Below are 20,263 nucleotides of genomic sequence, written 5' to 3' on the forward strand. Positions count from 1 at the left end.
GAGACTAACATCTGTAAGCAGTCAGTGGCCAATGTCTTCATCATCTGTGACCACATGTATACCGCCAGCAGCTACTCATCACCTGATGCCAGCTTTGCCTATGGCATGGGCATGAGGCACAGCAAGGCCCTCACCATCTCACTTACGAACCATACAACAGCCTGGTTGACTACAAGCCACTGGAGAAGAAGCTCTTTGCTTGGGACAACTTCAACATGGTCACCTATGACATCAGGCAGTCCAAGATGTAAAAAGCCTACCATATCTGGAAGGGCAACAGCAGGTGACGCTTAGGGCTCCTGAGGGGAGAGCCAGCCAGCCAAAGCCCATGCTGCTTTTGTCTGCTTTTTAAGCTTTCATTATTAATCCAGAACAATCAATGTCCGTTAGCACCATATCTGACTGTGTGAAAATAGCTATTTGGGGGATTTAGAGAGTTTCACCTTAGATATTCTTTTCTTCTTTCAACTTTTTGTTTGTTTATTTATTTGGCGGATTGAAAGAGAGTACACAAGCAGGAGGAGTGGCAGGCAAAGGGAGAGGGAGAAGCAGGCCCCCTGAGGAGCAGGGAGCCTACTCGGGGCCTGATCTCAGGACCCCGGAACCATGATCCAAGCTGCAGGCAGTCACTCAACCAACTGAGCCACCCAGAGTAGTTCAAGTTTTGTGGTGTTGCTGGGCAAATCTATAATGCACAGTAGTCTCTTCATGTAAACCACAAGGCTTTTTATAAAAGGCCCTCACTGGCTAAAGAGGGTATGTTTGAGGGATAAGAGTTTGGGCAAAACAGCTTGCCCCATGTGGCATCCAGGGTCATCCCTTGCATGTTGCCTGGTTACCATAAGCCACAATGAAAAGCAGCACTTCTAGAAGAAGAGGATCAACTCTGGGGCTGATACTGAACATATGTCTAGTTGGCTTCTAATGTGTCATGTATGTCCAGGGGCTATTACACAAACTATGCCCTGTGAAATAAAGTGATCTTATATACCATCCTCTTTGGAAAAAAGGAAGTGAAAAGTGAATTAAAATATAGCCTCTTCCAGGACTTGATATGGCTGAATGCAGAGCAAGAGAAAGGCCAGAGAATTGAGTAAGGGGCCAGTTCTTACAAGACCTTGTAGGTCATAATAAGGATTTAGGTCTTTGTCTTAAGAGCTATGGGAAGCCATTGAAGAATTTTTAAGTAGGGGAGTAACACACGTTATAGTTTCTAAAAGGTCCCTAGAGCTATTGTAGGTACAGAACAAACTGAAGGGAGAAAGGTGTTTATAGAGAGTTCAATTATCAGGCAACTGTAGTTAAGGTGAAAAATGAAGGGGGTTGTCAAAGTGATGAGTTGGATTCAAAAGACTTTTAGAAGGTAAGGTCAATGAGAATTGAGTATAACCTGAATATTTTGGAGTTGAGAGAAATTTGTCAAGAATAATCTCAAAATTTCTATAACTGAAATAGTAGCATTTGGAGGATGATGGTGATCAGCTGAACTAGTCAGTCTTCTTGGCAGTTTGAGCTAGGAAGTAGAAGGAAGCAACAAGGTAGTAGAGATAGGTATATAAAGTACATTTTTAAAGTTTTGTTTTAACTTTGTTAAACTTTGTTTTAAAGTTTGTGATGATCCCACTTTGAAGGGAAGGAAAGGGTAATAGAGGGAGAGAAGTTTCAATGAAAGAAGAAATTTCTATAGAACATGCTTATAATTATCTCTCCCTGGTGAAAGAGAAGTAAAAGTCACACTGACTCCTAGCAGCTGTTCTTTTTATTTTTTATTTTCTAAGAATTTAGAATAGAAGTAAAACAAACCTACCCTATGGCCCAGCAATTCCACTCCTTGGTATTTACTCAAGAGAAATGAAATGAAAAGAAATGAAAGCATATTTTCACAAAAACACTTGTACAAGAATGTTCATTGAGACTTTATTCATAATAGTTAATTATTATTAACTATTAATTATAACTAATAATAATAATAATTATTATCATTAGTGATCAGCACCTGGCAAATGGATAAATAAATTGGCACATTCCTACAACAGAATACTAAGCAGTAAGGACAAAAAAACCACAGAAACAAAATGACATTAAAATTTTTTTTAATTTTTTATTAATATATAATGTATTATTAGCCCCAGGGGTACAGGTCTGTGAATTGCCAGGTTTACACACTTCACAGCACTCACCATAGCACATACCCTCCCCAATGTCCATAACCCAATCACTCTCTCCCTACCCCCCCTACCCCCAGCAACCCTCAGTTTGTTTTGTGAGATTAAGAGTCTCTTATGGTTTGTCTCCCTCCCCATCCCATTTTGTTTCATTTTTTCCTTCCCTACCCCCCAAACTCCCCACATTGCCTTTCAAATTCTTCATATCAAGGAGATCATATGATATTTGTCTTTCTCTGATTGTCTTATTTCACTCAGCATAATACCCTCTAGTTCCATCCACATTGTTGCAAATGGCAAGATTCATTTCTTTTGATGGCTGTGTAGTATTCCATTATATATATATATATATATATGTATATGTTTATGTGTATATATGTATATATATGCACACACACACACATATATATATACCACTTCTTCTTTATCCATTCATCTGTTGATGGACACCTAGGTTCTTTCCATAGTTTGGCTATTGTAGACATTGCTGCTATAAACATTTGGGTGCAGTGCCCCTTCAGATCAGTACATTTATATCTTTAGGGTAAATACCCAGTAGTGAAATTGCTGGGTCAAAGGGTAGCTCTATTTTTAACTTTTTGAGGAAACTCCATGCTGTTTTCCAGAGTGGTTGCACCAGCTTGCATTCCCACCAACAGTGGAGGAGGGTTCCCCTTTCTCTGCATCCTCGACAGCATCTGTCATTTCCTGACTTGTTAATTTTAGCCATTCTGACTTGTGTGAGATGGTATCTCATTGTGGTTTTGATTTGTATTTCCCTAATGCCCAGTGATGTGGAGCACTTTTTCATGTGTCTGTTGGCCATCTGGATGTCTTCTTTGCAGAAATGTCTGTTCATGTCCTCTGCCCATTTCTTGATTGGATTGTTTGTTCCTTGGCTGTTGAGTTTGCTAAGTTCCTTATAGATTTTGGATACTAGCCCTTTATCTGATATGTCGTTTGCAAATATCTTCTCCCATTCTGTCAGTTGTCTTTTGGTTTTGTTAACTGTTTCCTTTGCTGTGCAAAAGCTTTTGTCTTGATGAAGTCCCAATGGTTCATTTTTGCCCTTGCTTTTGGCGATGTTCCTAGGAAGAAGTTGCTGTGGTTGAGGTTGAAGAGGTTGCTGCCTGTGTTCTCCTTAAGGATTTTGATGGATTCCTTTCTCACATTGAGGTCCTTCATCCATTTTGAGTCTATTCTCATGTGTGGTGTAAGGAAATGGTCCAGTTTCATTGTGGCTATCCAATTTTCCCAACATCATTTGTTGAAGAGACTGTCTTTTTTCCATTGGACATTCTTTCCTCCCTTGTCGAGAGGTTGACCATAGAGTTGAGGGTATATTTCTGGGTTCTCTATTCTGTTCCATTGATCTATGTGTCTGTTTTTGTGCCAGTACCATACTGTCTTGATAATGACAGCTTTGTAATAGAGCTTGAAGTCTGGAATTGTGATGCCACCAACTTTGGCTTTCTTTTTCAACATTCCTCTGGCTATTCGAGGTCTTTTCTGGTTCTATATAGATTTTAGGATTATTTGTTACATTTCTTTGAAAAAAATTGATGGTATTTTGACAGCGATTGCATTAAATGTGTAGATTGCTTTAGGTGGCATAGACATTTTTTTTCAAGATTTTATTTATTTGACACAGAGAGAGAGAGATCACAAGTAGGCAGAGAGGCAGGCAGAGAGAGAGGGGAAGCAGGCTCCCCACCAAGCAGAGAGCCCAATGTGGAGCTCGATCCCAGGACCCTGAGATCATGACCTAAGCCGAAGGCAGAGGCTTTAACCCACTGAGCCCCCCAGGTGCCCCTAGGTAGCATAGACATTTTAACAATATTTGTTCTTCCAATCCATGAGCATGGAATATTTTTCCATTTCTTTGTGTCTTCCTCAATTTCTTTCATGAGTACTTTATAGTTTTCTAAGTATAGATTCTTTGCCTCTTTGGTTAGGTTTATTCCTAGGTATCTCATGGTTTAAGGTGCAATTGTAAATGGGATTGACTCCTTAATAATAATTGGTGTATAGAAATGCAACTGATTTCTGTGCATTGATTTTTACTGAATTCCCGTACAAGTTCTAACAGATTTGGAATGGAGTCTTTTGGGTTTTCCACATAAAGTAACATATCATCTGCAAAGAGTGATAGTTTGACTTTTTCTTTGCTGATTTGGATGCCTTTAATTTCTTTTTGTTGTCTGGTTGCTGAGGCTAGGACTTCTAGTACCATGTTGAATAGCAGTGGTGATAGTGGACATCCCTGCCCTGTTCCTCACCTTGGCAGAAAAGCTCACACATGACATTTAATGGGCTTGGCAAACCATGACCTACAGCCTGGCTACCTGTGTTTGTAAACAAAGTTTTATTGGAACAGCCAGGCCCACTCGTTTATCTTTTGTTGGGCTGTTTTCTGGCTATATCAGCAGAGTTAAGTAGTTCGAAGAGATAGGTCCCAAAGGCTAAAATATTTACCACCTAAAAATATTAAGAGAAAATTTGCTGTCTCCTGAATTAATCTCAAAAACATGGTGCTCAATGAAAGAAGTAAATACTCTATGATTCCATCTGTTATGAAATTCTAGAAGGGCAAAACAAATCGAGGTGTGAAAAAATCATAACAGCTGTTGTCTCTGGGGGAGTGGAGCACACATTGACTGGGAAGGGTCACAGGGAAACTCAGGGGTGATGAAGACATCATAGATTTTGATAACCATTTGGATTACACAGTTCAATGCCTTTTGGGGAGGAACTGAGAGGTGTTCTCTTGTGATTTGTACATTTTATTGTGTAGACATGGAAAAAACTGTTAGCAAACGTTGAAACTTAAGTAACAACATTTATGCCAAACTATTTAGGGAAACATGTTCTGATGTCTGTGATTTCCTCTGAAATGCCCCCTCAAATAGGTGAGATTAATGGATAGAGAGAGGATAAATGTGTGAATGTGTGATACAACAAGTGTAGTAAAATTGCAGTGGATGTTCTTGCAGCTTCACCTCATGCTGGAAATTTCTCATAATAGAATTTGGGGACAAAAAACAATACTGGCAATGTGTAAGATCAGGATGTTTTCATTTACATAAATACAAGGGCTCAGAGATAATATTGTACCAACCTCTAAATAAGATAAAGTAACAAATCCAATAGTAGATAGACCCTCACTCCTTTTACAAGGTTTTATGGAGAAATGACCCATGGAAAACAATTCCCTTCTTCTTCTAGAACAAACTTGCTGGATGTGCATGGCCCTATCTTGATGGCTGAGAGCTAGAAGTTGGGCCCTGTGGTCATGAAGGAAGTTGTTGTAGTACCCTTTCTGTTCAGATGATGCTCACATATATACCCCAACATTTGACTTTTTCTTGGATGGTTATCCCGTACAGGCAAGTTTTGACTGAAGAAGACTCACCCACATTGCCTCTGCTTTCATCCATAGCCTCATGAATAGAGGGAGTGAGAGGAATGTCCTCACAATGCTAGGATCCTGTCATGGGATCACACCAACAGAATGGGTGTCATTGTCATCTCTGTTCTCAAACCCTTAATGTAAAGTGTTCTCAGTTTGGTTGAAAGTCAGGTGACTTGAATGATCCAGGCCAGAAACCATTCTGTACAACAGAAGCAGCAAGATGATTTACAAAGAGGAGGAATATGGAGATTATGAGGGGTGAGACTTGTTAAGGTGGGGCATCATTGGGAATATTCATAGCTTCTGTAAATGTGCTGGAGCTGCTCTGGTTCTGAGCAATTCTCATTCCTTCACTTCCTATGAGGTTCAATTATTTGTCTTTTTTTTTTTTCTCCCTTGGTCAATTCAGCTGAGCAACCTCTTATTAGCTGGTGGTTTTCTCATAATACATTTCCTATTATTTGAGGTAACCCAAATGAGTGTTGGTTCTTATCACCAAAAAGAAGAAGAGGGAAAGAAAAAAATAACGCACATGGGGAAATGCTTACCAAGTTGTACCCACATCTGGTCATCCATAGTTCATGTCATTCCCATAAGTTTTTTTTTTTTAAGACTTTATTTATTTGATAGAGAGAAAGAGAGAGCACAAGCAGGAGGAGTGGCAGGCAGAAGAAGGAGAAGCAGGCTCCCCACTGAGCAGAGAGCCCAATATGGGGCTCCCAGATCATGACCTGAGCAGAAAGCAGACACTTATCTGGCTGGGCCACCCGGGTGCCCCATAATTTCAGTAATTGTAAAAAAATGTGTACCGAGGGGCACTTGGGTGGCTCAGTAGCTCTGCGCTCAGCGTGAATTCTGCTTCAGATTCTCTCTTCCTCTCTCTCGCAAATAAGTAAATAAAGCTTAATGTACAAAATAAAAGCCTAAAAGACAATAATACCTGCATCACTAAGGTCATTTCTTGTTAAGGTTATTGTTATTTTTTGATTTTCCAAATACTTTTTAAGGTTTTCTCCTGGTTATGGTTGATATGTTCCTCCTTCTTCACACACCTGATAACTTTTTATGCCATGACAAGAATTCTGTGCTATAATATTGTGTGTTGGAGGATTTGTATTCCTTTAATATTTTGTTCTGGGGTAGGTTAGGTTTTTGGGGAACAATTTGATCTTTTCAAGACTTTCTTTTAATTTCTCTTAGGTGGCACCCACTAATCTTTTAGTTTAGGTGTAATCTGTTCCCATGACTCAGGTAAGACTCTTCTGAGGATTCTATTAATTCTCCATGTGTTAGGAGTTCTTCCTTCTCAGGAAACACAGGTTGTTCTTGGCTCTGTGTAAGCTCTGGGGATTTTTCTGCATGTTTTTCTTGGGTAGTTTCTTCCCAGTAGTTTCTGTACATGGATCCCTTGCTCAGTGCTTACTGGAAAACTGGAAGGGTCCCCACTGATGGCATATGAAGCCTTCAGTATAGTTATCTTTTCTCCAAACACAGCTCCATGGATTCTCGCTACCTTGATCTGTGTCTCCTCAGCTCTGTGAGACCTCTGGGTTCTGTTGGGGTCCTCCCTCCCCGTATACAGCCTGGAAACTCTTGCCAGGCAGGAAACAGGGTCAGTCAGAGGGCTCACATCCTATATGTCCCATCTCTCAAGAGAAGGGGGTGGGCACAGTTCTTCACTGCCTACTGCTCAATATCTGAAAACCAGTGTTTCATAACTTTTGCCCAGTTTTGTGTTGTTCAAGATGGAGGGATAGATCCAGTCCCTGTCACTCCATTATGGCTGGAAGCAGAGGTTCTTAATACTTTCTAAATATTTCAAATTTTCTACAATTTATATACCAGCTATGTATACCCACAAAAGTCAAGCCTTTAAAAAAATTATCCTGTACAGTAGCAAGCAAGTTAGAACAATGAAATGAAGCCAACAAACTAGATTTTACGTTCAAATCAATTATTCATCAGTGAAGACCGATAAGCCTAAAATGGCATAAAGCAGAAAATGAGATATCATGTGCTCTAAATGACTTCTATCACAAGAACAAAAACCAAAAACCACCCACCACCACCTCAGCCACCAAAACCAAACTGTGAACATTTCAAAGAACATTCTGAATTTCCATGGAACTGTATATTGTGGCAGTTGACGTGGGGGAGCCTGGAAGCAGGCTGACAGAAATAGCTGTTTTCTCATTTATTTAAAGGTAATTCTGCCATAGAACATCACAGTGGGCCTCTGCTCCACCCTTCCTCCACCAGTCTTTGGGGATATTTCTCCTGAGGAGGACCAACAGAACACAGAGAGTCTATTTTTGTCAGTTATCAAGGGAGCTGCATCTAATATAAACTCCCCTGAGTGTGCCAATCCAGTGACTCTTACTGAAAGAATGGAAGACTCATCCCCTTCCTGGAGGGTGTCTCCCACAGGCCTGCCTTAGCCTGCCTCAGGCCACATGAGGAACACAAGGTGAGAAGCACCTCCCCACTCTAAGATCCAAGACACAAGAAATGGTTGGTTGATGTGGCATCTTCCTGAGAATTATCTACCCATCCCCTGGCAGGGGAAGGGGGTGGGGGTGGGAGCCAGAGAAATCCTGTTTTGCTACGTTATTCCTCCTGTACTCTGCTCTAAACGCAACCAGCTTTCTGTGGCCTGTGGCTTCTGAGTCAGGAGAATGTGTCAGTGAGCCAAGAGCTGTGCGAAGGGAAGGCTCTCTCTATTGATCCCCGTCCAGAAATGCCTTCTGGCTTCCTGGCAGCAGTGCTGGCCTGAGACCCCGCCTCTGTTTATATTTCCTATCAAAATGTTAGGACTTAAAGCTTTAGCCTTCACAAAATCTGTGAAACTCAACAGTGGAAAATCACAGCCAAAGATCAAATGCACACAGTGATGTCAAAAGAAAAAAAAAATCTGGATTTCCTCACTGTCTTACAATTTTTTTTTTCTTTATTGGCTTTGATTAGCCTTCTCTAGCTTTGCATGAGGGGGTGACACTTAGTTTCTCATATCTTGAGATGTTTTCACGGTTGCAGGTAGTTGGGTGATGGGGATGGGTGTAGGGAGATGCCTGTTAAGGGAATGAATAGATAGAAAGGGTGGGAGTCGGGTTGATGCAAAGGGATGCGTGGTGGCCAACTTAGTCAGTGCTTGAGAGGGTTTCCAGACTGAGCTGTTAGCTGAGACCTGCACCCCCCTCACCCCCATGTTCGGCATGTCCTGAGAGTGGGAAAGCATTCTGTCAGGCAGGGACCATGGCAGTTGCAAGTGGAGATTCTGGAATCTCCTAAAGAGGTTTCCCAAGCCCCATTCTTGTCTCTCCCTGACTACTTCTAAAATCTTCTTTCTGGCTCCTGCTGCTTTCTGGGTAAGCAGTCCACAGTCTGTGGAACTCAGGGGTATAGTCTGCCCTCCCTGTGGTGATTTTCTTTGGTGCAGTAATTAGAGTGATTTCCAAAGTTAGAGGGTTCAAATCTAGCTCTGACATCTGTAAGTTATGGCCTCTCTCTGACTCTTCTGCTATCCCAGGAGGTTGCTGAGAGAGTTAATGTAGAAATCCTACCAGGATGTCTAGTGAGCTGTAACCCCAAGTGGCCACTACCATTTGCCCTGAGAATTATAGGAAGTTCTTGGGGCTGAATCTGCCCCTTCCTTATCCTTCATGTCCATGTCCATCTTTCATCTATTTCTGCCATTTACCAGTTGCTCACCCTGGGCTGGCTACTAAATGTTCTGTGCCCTGTTTGTTAAGACAATAACAATGCCTCCCTCAAAGGGTTGTGATACTGGTTAAATGGAGTCACTTAACAGAATGTCCAAAATGAAGACCTCATGTAGTTTAAGACAACACCTGATGTGGAGAGGAAACTGAAGAGATGGCTGTTTATACTGGAGTGAATACAGTTTTGTTTTTTAACTGCACACCAAAGCCGCCATCTTGATCTGTCCAGTAGCGATCTCAGTGTGGGTAACAGGTAAGAGAGGTTCCTGGGGTGGCAGCTGTCTTTGGATCCAGAATCCCATAGAATCTTAGACCTGTTAAGCCACTAGGTGGGGTCACTGCTGATTGAGGAGATGAAGAGGAGGCTGTGATCTTGGAAATCTAAGGAAATCTCTAGAAGTCCTTTTGACTTATACAAAGTTAATTCACATTTAGTCCCTTTAAAAATCTTTGTTATGAGGGTGCCTGGGTGACTCAGTCGGTTAAACATCTGCCTTTGGCTCAGGTCATGATCCCAGTGTCCTGGGATCAAGTGCCACATCGGGCTCCCTGCTCAGTGGAAAAGCCTGCTTCTCTCTCTCTGCTGCTCCCCCTGCTTTTGTGCTCTCTCTCTCTCTCTCTCTGTCAAATAAACAAAATCTTTTTAAAAATCTTTGTTATAAGAGATATTAAGTAATATCATTTGCAATATTATAGACACCCCATTTTTTAAATCCCACTTTTAAAAATAAGAAAGTATATATAATAGTCTATGTATACATACATATACAGTTAGCATATGCATGGAAAAACTTGAGACTGTATTCCAAACTGTTAGTATTGGCATCTTCAGTGGAGCAGGAAAGGAATTACAGGAAACTTTTTCTTTTCTGCAATATCTACTTTTATATTGTCAGAACTTTTAAATAGTAATAACACATTTTTTCCTTATTATGTGAGAATAATTTAAATGTTTGTTCCATGTATTAATATGTGAAAAGGGATGTGCATGCTCCTTTTAAAAGTATTATCTGTATGTGAAATAGACGTAAGTATTTTGCCTAGAAACTTAAATCCACCTTATCCCTTCCATCCAAGGCATGCTAGGAACCCATTATAGGCACAAGTGACAGAAGTTTGTTTGTACATGTTTTGGAAACTGCTGGACACATTCAGCATTTTCCTGAGGCAGAAACATGGGAATGAGAACCATTGAATAACATCCAGCTGACTGGGGTTGGGTGCCCACGTGGACACCGCTGCCCCTAACACGCACTGTCTCTTCCAGGCAGCTCTGCCCTGCCGCCAATCCATGTTACTTCCTGTTCCCACAGCTTTGTTTCTCATGATGTCCCAGCTCCCACTGCCAAATTTGTCTCCTATAGGCCTCTAGGCTCCCACTTCTTGACCCTGGTTTGACTGTCTTTTTTTGTTTGTTTGTTTGATTTCTGGCCCTTGATTGGGCCAGAATCTTGTCTTGTCTTTCTTGTCTCTTGATTGCCTCGCCTGTCCCAGATGTTCCCTGTGACCACCTTTCTAGGTCCATTTGGGCAGCCCTGCCTGGCATTGGCCTATGACACAACTCTGTGGAAATTCCCAGATATCTGAGGGGGAGCTCTGAAGACATTAACATGGCTTTGAAGCTCCCTTCTGATGAAAACGACAACTGTGTATTTGCAGGCAAACCAGCCATCTATGGCCTTGGTTTTTGGGTTCATCCAAGATGTTCATGTATCAACAGTCTGTACTTTTCTAATTGCTGAGCAGGATTCCAAGGTGTAAGTGTAGTACTGTTTTAACCATTCATCTGTTGAAGGATATCTGGGCTACTTCATTTTTGGACCATCACTACAAACATTCCTGTACAGGTTTTCGTGTAAACATAAATATCCATTATCCTTGAGATAAATGCCTAAGAACACAATTACTGAGTCATCATGTAATTGCACATTTAGATTTGTAAGAAACTGACAAAATGTTTTCCAGAGTAGCTGCACCATTTCACTTCCCATCCATAATGTATGAGTGGTCTAGTTTCTCAGCATCTTCCTCAGCATTTGTTGTTGTCACTATTCAGGGTGGTTTAGTGATATCATGAGGTTTTAATTTGCATTTCCTTGATGGCTAATGATGTTGAACACCTTTTCATGTGTTTGTGGATCACATGTATGTCCCCTTTGCAGAAATAGCTGTTTGGGTCTTTTACCCATATTTAACTATTTCTAAAAAGTTAACTCTGTAGAAAGTCCAGTGATATGAATCACAAAGTCTTAGGAAGCACTATTTTACATTTGTTAGAGCTTGTGGAGGGTTAAGGAGAGGGTCAAGAAGATATGTACTGTGCCCTGCCCTTCAACTTCTTCCTACATAAGACAATTAAAAATACACTAAACTGATGGGGTACAGGTTTCAAGATACAATTGGACCACATTTTCTAGTGTTCAGGGTCACCATGTGTGGTGAAAGTCCCTTGTCCTACACAGATGTGGCTTTCTTTCTGGTAGCAGAAGGAACAGCCTGAGCCAGAGTTGTCTCTCTGGGGTGGGCTTACCCATCTTGCTTTTTCTGTCTTTGTCTCTGTATGTGGCAGTCTTGTAGATATTCAGCCAGCTGGGGAAGGAGTTACACTTAAGGCAGAGAAGAAGACTCACTTCAAGGCAGGGGCTCCAGTCTTTTTTACTGAGCATGGTTCCCTGGGTTAAACACCACATTCCCAGGTTATAACGAAGTGCAGTTAGAAGAACCTCATTCCGTGCTATCAGGATCTTGCTTGGGCCACTTTGTTTTTCATGGAGCTGTTGACTCTTCAAAGTCAAACTCAGCATGGGGAAGCCAAAGCCAAAGCCAGTGAGTGATGAATGCAGTATCTACTGATGAGATTTGGCTTCTAATGGGGGATAAGGTTGACAAACTCTATTCCTTTGTGCACCCAGGCTGGGTGAGTCCTAACTCTTCTAATGTGTTCCCAGAGTGAGGACGTTATGATACCTTGCTAACGTCACCAGTAACCTCCTTCCAAACCCTAAGGCCTTCCCCACTCCCTCTCCATCACTGCCTGACATTCACTAAGTGCTTTCTTTGTTATATTCTGCTTTCCCCACATTTTATTTTCTCCCCCTGTGCTACCATTTCTCATTCCTCCAGATGTCTAACATTAGCTATTATCTCAGGTCCTTGTCTGGTGTTCTCCTCTTCTCCCTACAGTCTCAGGACTTCAGCCACCTCTCCTTTTAGACGTCACCCAAGAGGACTTCCCTTCTGGACTTCCAGCTTCTTTCATGTCCACTGCATCCTCTTTGCCTTGCCATCAGTATGCCTCCATTGTTTTTTTCTTTTTCTTTCTTTTTTTTTTCCTAAAGATTTTATTTATTTATTTGTCAGAGAGACAGATCACGAATAGGCAGAGAGAGAGGGGGAAGCAGGCTCCCTGCTGAGCAGAGAGCCCGATGCGGGGCTTGATACCAGGACCCTGAGATCATGACCTGAGCCGAAGGCAGAGGCTTAACCCACTGAGCCACCCAGGTGACCTCCATTGTTTTTTTCTGTCCCAGGAGCTCTTCTTCCTGGTTTCCTGTTCCTAATACTGGCAAATCCACAATGAACTATGGATTTATAAATGATAAAGAAGTAGTAGTAACTGATGTAATAGTTGTGATCATGATTCTCTGTTTAACCCAGTCATCTAATGCCTTAGCTAAAAACCCAAGTATTTTTCATCCTAAACTTTCCTTCTCCTTGGGCCAGGGATCCCATATGGTTTTACCACTTGTCTGAATAACAAAACCCAGATGAATGTTGAATTCAAAACAAGAGGGCAGGGGCGCCTGAGTGGCTCAGTGGATTAGGCTGCTGCCTTCGGCTCGGGTCATGATCTCAGGGTCCTGGGATCGAGCCCCGCATCGGGCTCTCTGCTCTGCAGGGAGCCTGCTTCCTCCTCTCTCTCTGCCTGCCTCTCTGCCTACTTGTGATCTCTCTCTCTGTCAAATAAATAAATAAATAAATCTTTAAAAAAAAAAAAAAAAAACAAGAGGGCATGTGGGAGTTTTTCATTTGGACAAGAACTGACTTTGGCATAGTTCCAAGCATTGTCTCTAGCTTTTTCTAAGAATAAAAGCTAAGGGGGAGAGAGTCTAATGGGTGGGAAGGAAGGACTGCTGGGGTATAAGCTGAACTAGTGCTGAACTCAGCATATTTTTACATTCGAATAATGCAGGAAAGAGGACTGGATGGTAAGAGAAGAGGATTGGGGAAGAAGTTTCCATGGTACAAGAGAGAGCTACACTACCTACATAGGTGCTCCATTGAGCAAGGAGTATTAACTCTCCTTATTCAGAGTAATGTAGGGGTTGGTTTCTATGGCATCCTTCATGTCTCTGGTTGTGCAGCTGAATACATTTTCTTTTTCTTGTCTTCTTTCCCCAAATCCATCAGCTTTTGCTTACCTTTACCTCAGTGAGCCCCAGGGGTCTGGTAAAGGCAGAATGTCTATTCCAGGGGAGAAGGAAGGCAACAAGGGACCATCTCTAATCACATTCTTATGCAGGAAAAGTAAAGCACAGAGTAGGTGCTGACTCTCCTGCGTGACTTAGTGACTTCACAGACAGAACCAAATCTAAACATACACAAATTGCTCCTGAAACTGTAGCCTCTGAAACAATGGTTTCTGGCCATTAGGCTTTGTGACTTTTCATCCTTATCAGTTGGTTCTAACTCTATGGTGAGATGGGGAGGTGACAAACATTAAGTTTTCTTTCTAGGTCTCAATCTCCATAATATATTTTAGAAAACATAAGCAAATATCAAACCCACAAAAACCAAGCTTTAAGCAATTGATCTTTTAGCTTCCTATATTTACTTTTTGTTATTTTAATTTTATTTTTGGAATGTATTTCTTCCTTCATCAGGAAAACTTGAGGTGGCATGCAAAAATACATAGGCCACAGATATTTTAAAAATATGAAGAAATCCGATCAAAGGGAGAAAATATAGGTAGGAGAAATATGATAAGTCAAGGGTAAAGTTAATGTATAGAAATATGCACCATAAACTTGAACTAAAGGTCCAAAGTGGCTTTGAGCTTGTAGCCACCAGCACAAAAAAAGAAAATATTATATAATGTTAAGTGATAGTAATAGTGGCTAACATTTATTGAGTGTCACCATGTGGTGTCAAAGATAAACAAAGCTGGACAATATTTAAAGTGGTTGAGACAAACTTCAGTCAGTAATATGCACACTAGGGTAGAGTCCATCCAGCATGAACTGAACTCAACTTTGACTTGTACAGAGGTGACCAGACATTTTAAAGGGAGAATGGGGGCATAGGGAGGAAGATTAGAGGGGTCTCAATAGAGTCAGGCAAGTGAAAATTATGAAAAGCAGAAGGAGTTTGGCCCATGTGAAACCCATCTGGGTTTGCTAACTGGGGTGTACCCAAGTTAGGCTCTTCCCCTCCCACAGAGGCTGGGAGACAGGGCCCCATCTTCAGGTGTAGCCTGAAACAAACAGTAAATTCTTTTGGCAACCCTGAGTTTTCTCAGACAGGCACTTTAAGAGGGGGACTAGGATCATCCCGGAGATGTAGACTTGAGTTATTAGGAACTGTGTTAATATTTTGTTTACATCTTTGTAGGCCAAGGTTGAAGCCCAGTGGATGAGAGGGCTCAGGGGAACCTGGCTACAGTTTGGTCAAGGAAAGAATCTTTGTCAGGAGCAGGCGTTGTTCTACATTTTTTTTTTTTTTACAAGTATTATCCCGTTTACTGCTCACAACATCCCTGCAAAATGAATGATGTTGTTGTCCCTACTTTACAGATGAGAAAACAGAGGTACAGAGATATTAATAAGTTTATATAGACAGTAAGGGCCAAGAATTAAATCCAGGCATCCTGATAGCTAAAACTAATATTTTAATTATTAATTATTGGTATTACAAGGATAGGACTGCCTCTGTGGATTTGGGGTCTCACCTAAAAGGTAAGATTACTTATTGCATCAGTCACCAGAGAGTAGAATCATGTGCCTCAGGGGAAACAGAAGAAGGGCAGAGAAACTTCAGGAACACTGTCCAGGGGATTCAGCTCTCTTGGCCTTATCCAAAAAGTTGGCAAACTCTTGATAACTCTTGAAAAACTCTATAAGGGGGGGGTCTATAGGAAGATGTCCTCTGCATGGAGCCAGGCCAGGAACCTAGAAATGAGGGCTTCATGTGTGGTGTCTAGAGGCCATACCACTCTGCGAGGACTAGATCTGAAATAGCTCAGATCATGTGCAGAATGCAGTGGTGAGGGACAGAACATAGGGACTCAGTTCTTTGTATTTTATTGTCTGATGGTTATTTGTTTCCCTTTCACTCTTACCTGATATTTAGTAAAGACATTTGGAAAGCAAATCTGGGCACTACCCCTCACCAAGTAGGAGAATCAGGTAGGAGGAAAAAAAGCCCGCTTGGGAGTCTAGGCTCTAAGCTGAACTTAATTTCCAGAGGCATATATGTTTTCTTTTTTTTTTTTAATTTTTATTTATTTATTTGAGAGAGAGCATGTAAGAGAGCACAAGCAGGGGGAGGGTCAGAGGCAGAGGGAGAAGCAGACTCCCTGCTAAGCAGGGAGCCTGATGCAGGGCTCCATCCCAGGACCCTGAGATCATGACCTGAGCCAAAGGCAGAGGCTTAACCTGTTGAGCCACCCAGGCGCCCCAGGCATATATGTTTTCTTGAAGTCATCCAACATCATTTTGTGATTCTGAGCTCTTGGTTCATATAAGGAACAGCTGCTCCCAGAAAACAAACAGAAAACGACAATTTTCTCCAGTGTTTTTCTTCCTTCTCTCTGTTGATGTTTATGTGTTATTTCCAGTCAGGGGGCAAAACACAGAAGATTTTCTGTATTCCTAGTGTGGTTTCTAAAATTCCTCCCTCCTCCCCCAAAAGAAAGAGTGCTTGGGTGGCTCAATTGATTAAGTATCTGACTCCTGATTTTGGCTCAGGTCATGGTCTCGGGGTTGTGAGACTGAGCCCTGCATTGGGCTCTCCACTAGGTATGGAGCCTTCTCAAGATTCTCTCCCTCTCTCTCTAATAATAATAATAATAATAATAAAAATTCCTCCCCTAATGCCCAAGGCCCTTCCTCTTCAGAAGAATATAGATGGGGAGAGTTTGCATTAACAAGATGAGAATATAATTCAAATAGTGTTGGGGGTTTTCAGTGTACATATAAATATTGTTAACTATTACTTTGTAGTCTACATTTTTCCTAAGCATTGTATCATGTGTCCTTTAGAAGGAGCCTCCTAAACCACTATCCGTCTTTGTGTAGGAGACCAGACCAGCTCACATTAGCCAGAAGACATGCAGACTGATGTCTGGTCTGACAATTCAACGCTGAGATTAGTGCTCTCTTTCCAACATCTGAAGAGGGGGTTGCAGAGGGGATCTGAGATTCAGCTCTGTCCCAGGTAGCCCACTATGTTTACAAAAGATTCTGGGGCCCCCCTTCCTCTGCATGTGTCTCTCCTCTGCCCATTGCAAGGCTCATATTTCTGCCATCCCTGTGTATGCGGGTGGGAGGTAGGAAGAGAGGTTCTTTTCCTAAAGGTGTTGCATCAACCCGTGTGCTTCCTTGGCTTGATATATATCAAGTGAGGGGATGGTGTGTTGGTCTGTCTCACTCAAGAAGTCATTAGAAGAGGACTATGAGTTTATTTGAATGAATATGCCCCTGAACCCACTCTGCACCAGACCAAAAAAAGAAAAATGAAGGAAAAAAAAACCTCTCCTAAGGTTGGAGAATACCCCAAGGCAAGGAAACAGCTGGAGGTCTACTCTCAGATGTCTGTTAGTCACAGAGTTTTAGGGGGACCCAAGCCACCTAGATTTCTTTTCCACTGTCAGACTGCCCAAGTCTGACATAGGGAGGATGAAGGATTCCACTCCCCATGCCATGGGTGATTTCTCTATTCTTGTGGCACTGAAGGGAGGAAATCAGGTCAGCTGTGAGAGGAGAGTAAGCAAAAGAAGGGTCCAGAAAGAAGAAAGCGAGGTTGAAAGATGAGGGGCAAGACAGGGCACAGAGGAAGGATAGCTTAACTTCTCCCTCTCTTGGCTTTAGAAGAGTTTGTCTAAACAGACCTCTGTAGCCCTTGACCAGATGTGTGGGTCCAGGAAGAAGGGTATCATGCACGCATATGTCTCTGTGTGTCTGTGTGTGGCCAGCAAGTGTGAACTTGACAGCAGTTCAATAAGCTATGGGGATTGTTTGCAGTAGCCTCTCACCCAACTCCAACTGCCAGAGACCAAGGCAGTCCAAACTTCTCTTTACAAGTTAAGGAGAAAAGAGGGTCCAGAATCACAAATCCCCAACTACAAATACACATTGCTACATAGACATGAAATTCTGGACTCATGTTTCCCAAGGGCAAATTACCACATATCTGCAAAGGGTCTTCTGTGTTGCCTTTGATGAGCTGGGTTAGCAAAGCAGATCAACTCGATTTAGAAAGGATTTTAGTTTAAGATAATAAGCACCTACCACATCCTTTCCTCAGAACCCAGGCTCTCTTAAAACAGCTAAGTTCTCTGCAAGCTAAAGATTAGCAGTCAGTCTAATGGGAGTTTTGGAAAAGAGCGTTGGAAAGGAATGTTTGGGAAAGGGCTTTCTATGTCTTTCCTGGTAGATGAATCTTCATAGGGCTGAAGAGCTGCTTATTTCATATAATTGGCAACTGATCTTTTCTAAATGTTTTAGGACTTAAAATAACCCATTAATGAATCTCCTGTATAGGACATATAGATGTTCCCAGAACAAGAGTCTGAGATGGAGCGGGGGTGACTAAGGAATCAAAGGGAGGTTCCTTGACTCACCGGCCAGAGTTGCCTTCCTCTGATGTGTTCTTGCTGGCTGAGAAAAGCTTCCACTCAAGAAGCCTAAGCCAGAGAGGAGGGGCCCGAAAGGGGCAAGTGTAGAAACTTGTGGGCTTAAAAGTGTGGGGGCGGAGGGAGGGAATGGAGAGAATGGGGATGCAGAAGGAGATCAATCACATGGCTGTTTGTTGAGAATGTCCTTCTCTCTTCCTGGAGTCCTAGACATACCTCCCAGAATCCTAGACATAAAATATCTCTATTTCTCTCTCTTCTCAGAGGAGTCCCACACTGAGCCAAACTTTTACTGGGAAGAAAGGGCTGATAGATTCCTTTCAAGTAGTGTTTCTGTCCTCCCAGATGATACCTTATAACATTAGAACATGTTCAAATAGAGAAGAATAGAGATTAATATTTTGAGGCTCATGGAATTACCACCCCCTTTGCCAAATATGCTTGGGAAAAGTTTTCAATGAAGCCCTTTGGATGCAATTGCATTTGGCACCTCTTCCCTTTTTCTCCAGGTTTCCCCTCTCCTGCTTCCACCTGTCCTCACCTGTGCCCACCTTCTCTCCCACCCTCCAGTAAAGAGCCTGGAATGAGTACAGTTGGATTCAATTTTGTTTTTATAAGCCCTAAGGAATTATATACTAAGGAAGCAAGAAGAAGCCATTTGGTTGGTTGTCAGTGGGGTTTTTTTTTAAGGCAACGTGCCCCAGGGATTCACTCACAGAGTATCTAGCACAAGGTACTGGAGGAAAGAAAGTGTATCCAGAAAATCTAACCCAGAAGTTTTGTTTCTTCCCACCCCTCATTCCCCAACACATTTAACACTGAATTTTCTCCATAGATGCTTATCTTACCTGCTCTGGGTTTTCCCCTATCTGGTCCCTATCCTCACCTTTGATTGCTAGCCTGTATTCAGGTTCCATAAGAAAGTAGTGGCATCTCTGTGGAGCTCCATACATACAGAGATGTGTGTCAGTATATCAGGAGGCAGTTAGTTGATGTCTGGAGGGCCCACCAACTTACCTTCTCATTTTGTCTGTAAAGTCTCTTCCACTCTTGGGGGGTCTCCAGCTGCTGCCAAGGAGACTTTGGTTGAGTCAGAGGCAACACTCAGCTCACATTGATGCCAATAAGTCCCCAGAATTTTCTACTCCACGATTATCTGCCCCTCCCTGACCATGAATAAAGGAAAAGTCACAGACACACATATGTTATTAAAATGAACTGTTTATATTATCTCAGTTGAGTCAATACATTATAATGTATTAAAATGGAAAGGTACAAAATTGAAATAAATACTTTCTGATTCATGTATAAATCTTTTTTTTTTTGTCAAGATGACTTTTATCGTCAGTACATGTCACAAGAAAACATTTAAAATGACACTGAAACAATCATTTAAATCATGGTGCATGGAGGAAAAAGGTAAAGAAAACAACTTTTGGCTTGTTTTGGCATGAGACCTTAATACAATTTGGGTTCCCCAAAACCATGTGAAGGGTGGTAAAATAGAAATGCTCAAAACTGACTTAAAAAAATAAACAGGCTTTACAAAAACCCTCTTTTTGATAAACCCAGCCACTTCTCTACATGGTCTGCACTTACAGTAAATACATTCATTATTGTCCATGGGAAGACAGCAACTGCCTTTCGTTTTAAAGAGCTTGGTGGAGAGGCTGATGAAATACACTGCAGCTGAAGGTGAGTAGAATGTTCAGGAGAACACAAAGTCTAGATGGTCTTCAGGAACAGCACTGAGAATGATGGGGTGTGGAGGGTCTCTGGAACAAGAGGTGGAGGGGAGGGAGCATGAGGAGTCCAGATCTGAAGCAAAGCCAAGTCTGAAGGACAGCCACAGTTGCCAGCAGTTAAAGTATGGTGTGGGGATCTCTCCCCGTCTGAGAAGTTCTGGGTTTGTCTTTAGTCTGGGTACGTTCCTGTTTCAGCAGAGGCTAACCCAGTGCTTTGGAGACGGGGCTGGGACTCTTTTCAGGCACAGCAGCAATGGGGAGACAGGGACAAGTGTAGGAGTTAACAATGAATGCCTACAAAGGGGCTTTCTCTTCTGGTTCTGACTGCTTCTTAGGTGGTCGTTAAGGCAATAAGGACTTTAGCAAACTAG

The sequence above is a fragment of the Meles meles genome, chromosome 2 (genome assembly GCF_922984935.1).
Source record: "Meles meles chromosome 2, mMelMel3.1 paternal haplotype, whole genome shotgun sequence".
NCBI classification, from domain to species: domain Eukaryota; kingdom Metazoa; phylum Chordata; class Mammalia; order Carnivora; family Mustelidae; genus Meles; species Meles meles.